Source organism: Strongylocentrotus purpuratus, unplaced genomic scaffold (genome assembly GCF_000002235.5).
Source record: "Strongylocentrotus purpuratus isolate Spur 01 unplaced genomic scaffold, Spur_5.0 spur5_scaffold_11, whole genome shotgun sequence".
In the NCBI taxonomy this organism is placed as follows: domain Eukaryota; kingdom Metazoa; phylum Echinodermata; class Echinoidea; order Camarodonta; family Strongylocentrotidae; genus Strongylocentrotus; species Strongylocentrotus purpuratus.
Genome location: NW_022145596.1, coordinates 30,679,226 through 30,684,163, shown reverse-complemented (window position 1 = coordinate 30,684,163; position 4,938 = coordinate 30,679,226). Strand labels below are relative to the sequence as shown.

Sequence of the window (4,938 nt, the reverse complement as noted above, 5' to 3'; positions counted from 1 at the left end):
CGAACTCATAATTTCAATTTGCATATTATGATGTCAGCATATTTTTCAAAAATTGATTGCATCTCTGTAAATATTGATCGATTTTCTTCCAAATTTCGATATGTTCTAGCTGAGACAATTCATTACAAATGTAGTTAACAACATTTTTCATTTTTGACAAAGGAATCATGGCGTATTTTTGCGATTAAAGGAGGCATGTCAATTTTTCACTTTTTGCGTGTATTCTCTATGGGACATGACTTTTTCTCAAAACTGGATTCTACATTCCCGTCTTTCGCGAGCAATATCTCCGTCGTTTTAGCTTCGTTTACGCTGAACTTTGAGTATGATGTAGCTGAGACAATTAGCTATCTCAAATGTGCTCTTCATTCTGTCTAAAATTTTAGTTGGACCAGCCCACCTATACTTGTTCCAAACAAGTATTACAAATCTAGTTTTTCTTATTTCGACCCACTTTTTTGTGTGCAAGATAATTTGAAAATGGCTCAATCAAATATCTTAAAATTTGATACACGTATGTATAGGCATATGAACAAGGCACAGCAAAGTTTTCAACCTTGACCTTGATTGATGACGTCATCTAGGCGCCATTTTGTGAAATTTTCTGAAAATTTACTCATGATCATATTTTCATAACGGTAATTCATTTCTCATTCATATTAATCATGATCAAGGTCAATATGTGTCCGGTCAATTTCAGGTCAAAAAACGTGCGCGTCCGCGTACGTCCGCGCGTCAGTGCGCGCGCAAAATTTTTAAATGCTCAAAATCGTCTCAAAATTTTTTTGCATACGTTTTAGGTCATTTTAAGCATTTTATAAAAAATCGCGCGTACGTGCATGCGCGCGCGTTTTCGCGCGTAACACCATTACAAAACATAGAATCGCCATTTTTTTTGCTTTCATGATATTTCCTATATTTTTTCAGGGAATTTGATACCATTTTTAACTCTTCATGACCATTAATAACAAGATAAGCGTCAATTCAAGATAAATGTCAGTGCGCGCGAGCTCTTTTAATACATAGCATATATGGGCAAAAACATGCCTATACAAAATCCATTAAAGCTCTTTGGAATGAACCGTGACCTTCAATTTTTTTTCATATTTAGATAGAATATGAGTCAGAGATATGATTCCATGTCTCATTTGGCCATTAGGTGTTTCGTGATATCATCATAATGGCCTTGGAACTCAAAATACGAATTTGCATATTATGACGTCAGCATATTTATGGAAAATCGATTGTATCTCTGTAAATATTGACCAATTTTCTTCCAAATTTCGATATGATGTAGCTAAAATAATTCTCTACAAGCTCAATAATCACCAATTTTCATTTTGACAAAGGCCTTATGCCGTATTTAAGCGATTAAAGGAGGCATGTCAATTTGTCACATTTTGCGTGTATTCTCTATGGGACATGACTTTTTCTCAAAACTGGATTCTACATTCCCGTCTTTCACGAGCAATATCTCCGTTGTTTTAGTTTCGTTTTTGCTGAGCTTTTAGTATGTTGTAGCTGAGACAATAAGCTATCATAAGTGTGCCCTTTATTTTTCGACCAGATGCCGGGATCATGCTCATATTTCACTTGCAAAGTGGGATTTGAGAATTCCATTTTTTGTTTACGTGTAATCGCTATGGGAAATGTTTTGGTATATCGGTAACGCATTTGACTTCCTACCTCGAGATCCCTGGTTCGAGTCCAGGCGTCTCCAAGAATTTTTTTCTTCCCTTTTTTTTTCTTTTTGGCCTTTCACTGTACCATCTCCTTTGACTATTAAAACACGTAGAATCGCAAATGTAATAAACACCCCTCTTTACTTTATTATTACACTATTTTCACTTGATCCATTACTTTTTGCGTGTAATCCCTATGGGAGATGACTTTTTCTCAAATCTGGATTCTATACATTCATGTCTTTTGCGAACAATAACGCCGTTATTTCTGCTTGAATTTTGTTAGTTTTTTAATATGTCGTAGCTGAGACTATATGCTATCTTAATCATCCCTCATTTTTTCAATAAGATGTCAAGATAACGCTCATGATCATCGACAATATCATCATGATCATCATCATTATCATCATGATCATCATGATCATAATGATAATCATCATCGACATCATCATGATCATCATTATTATCATCATCATCATCATCATGACCATCATCATCATCATCATCAATTTCGTTCACATCATGAATCTACATGACCTTGTCTTTTTAGCAGTATCTCGCTTATTTTTGCTCTATTTTGTCTCAAATTTTAGACCAGCCCACCTATACTTGTTCCAAACAAGTATTATGTCTAGTTTATTATTTATTATTAGGTGGGCTGTATCTAATACAGACCACCTTATAATTTTGTTAAAATTGCCTTTATTATTATTTATTTATTATTAGGTGGGCTGTATCTAATACAGACCACCTTATAATGTTGTTAAAATTGCCTTTATTTATTTTTCTTATTTCGACCCACTTTTTTGTGAGCAAGATAACTGGGTCATTCCATCGGGTTGGGTCATAAATTGTGACATGAAGGTTCAAAATTCAGAGTTGTTGAATAATTTTTATATTGTTATATCCTGTTTTTAACACCCATTCTTCAATAGATTCCACTGGAATTGTGTGTATTCCTTCGCACACTTTCATTTAAAATGAAAAAACAGACACACCAAAAAACCAACGTTACAAGGACATCTTTTTTTTACTTGCTCATTTATTTTCTGATCTGAAACTTTGTCACAGTCTGTACTCCACTTTTTTGTGTGTGGAAAACATTTAGATGATGGGAGCAATAGTTTAGAATACTTAAAACTTGAACACAGCAACATTATATCAATTTATAAACATGAAACAAATGAGGAACTAGCAATTTTCAGATCATGTTTTTTTTCTAAAGGGTAATCTTTTCTCTTGCATAGAAAATCTTGGCTACATTCCAAGAAATGTGCTAATTAATTGATGCATGAAACATATTTAATGAGATGATAACACAATTGAAAGGAAACCTGCAAGATTTATGGTCTATATTCACCTCAACACCTCCAGTTACCAATGTTACACGGACATCATGTCCGAGTAACATCCGTATGATATTAGAGTAACTGTCCTCTTATACTCATTGAAAAATGACAGACTACATCAAATGTCATCTGAAATATATTTGATCCCTTGATCAGTAAATTAAAAAACAGTATTCATACAAGAGGTATATTGATAGATATCAATGATCAACTTTATATCTTCTTCAAAATAGTGATTAGATTGGAAAGATCTTTGTTTTCCAGGAAGGTTTCGATGACTGGTCATTTTGCCTGCTCTCTTGATCTCTCTCTGCCGGAGCTGAATCCTCAAGGGAGGTAGAGGAGCCATGAATGAAATGGATGCAGCAATCTAATAAATAAATAAAAACCAATGAGTAAAGAATATTAAATGAGATAAAAAATAAAACAAAACTGTAAATTGTTTCTGTGATTTTTCATTTCAAACGTGTGTTGTGTTTGCAATTATCAAGTACTTCTATCTAGATCTGTTGTAAAATCAAATTGTAAGAATTAAGGATGGAACAACTAGACAGAGGATTGCAAGATGGATAGGGAGGCACCATCCTCACTTTTGGCTCGTTGCATGCCCAAATAGAAGTAGGTATTATTATTGGTTGTTCATTTTAATTTTTCTTTTAAGTTTAATATTTGTGTTGAATTATAAATTTTTGTTAAAAAATTATATTTGTTATTTATCATTATTTGGAGGGGGAGGGAAGGTGTTGAAACCCCTTATCCCTCACTTCAACCTTTGGATGAGGGGGAAGGGGGAGCCAGATCAATGATTATTTAATTTATTTTAAAAAAAAAAAAAAAAAATTATATTACAAAAAAAAAAAAGGCTCATTACATTATTATGTATCCAATATTAATTGAATCGGGGGGGGGGGGGGGGGGGGTGCCCTCCCCCTTTAGCCTATTCTTCTCTATCTCAACCCCAACCCCCTTTTTTGCCAAAAATATTGGTATTTCGGGTCTCAGATTGAACTTCCTAACTTAAAGGAAACAATGTTCAATAACTTGTGTTTTTCGGTAGGCTTAGCCATCATTGTTCAATGACAATTAATTGCACCATATAAATAATATAAATTAATTTAACACTTGTCAGAAAAAATCTGAGGTGTAGGAACATCAAGAATATCATTATTTACGGGATTCTTATAACAAAATTCAATTTCTGTCTAAGAAATTAGCTTTTTAAGGGGAAAAGTCCGGCATTGATTTTGCATGTTTCGTTATAACACATATATTAGTATGTGGGACAACAGTAAAATATTCACTCACACGTGATGGTTTTGAAACCGTTTTAAGCTATAAAAAACACAATTTTAAACGGAATTACATTTAAACAAAATGGAATTTCATTGTCTATGATAAAAATTCAGGCCATAAAAATAACTTTAAAAACAAATTACCTACCAATTTGGGCGCTGACGGGCGAAAATGGCTGCCCGACGTTATATGGACATTCTCACGTTTGTGGTTGCAGTGTAGGGGTAGGTCGTCGCAGTCCGGCAAAAAACATGTTCTGCGCATTCGTGAATAACTAGCAGGTCATTTTAACACCCAAAACTGAAGCTAGCGGGCTGGTTTATATCTCAAACACCGTATTTTCACACCGACGTTACCAAATTACGAAGGACATCGCGCCCAATTTTCGCGATAAATTAATTGTTTTCTTATATTTACCGACCGATTTAATCGTCATTCTTTCTACACATGATCATGAGGGGTTGTACCTTCCTAATAAGATGAAACTTTCTGAGAAAATATCTTGCTAAATTTGTGTAAAATGCTAGAATTACCGCCGTTACGAAAAGAGTGCCTAGGACATTGTTGGTAACGTCGGTATTGTGTTTTTTCAATATGAAATAACTTTCCGATTT

General features: G+C 34.0%; 1 long non-coding RNA gene across 1 annotated transcript; it reads right to left on the bottom strand.

Moving 5' to 3' along the window:
* Positions 1-2,706: 2,706 nt before the first annotated feature.
* LOC105439553 lies at positions 2,707-4,693 on the bottom strand. The gene is made up of 2 exons (XR_004063432.1): positions 4,472-4,693; positions 2,707-3,401 (listed from the first exon to the last, which is right to left on the bottom strand). It is a non-coding gene; the product is annotated as an uncharacterized LOC105439553 (long non-coding RNA).
* Between the last annotated feature and the right edge of the window lie 245 nt (positions 4,694-4,938).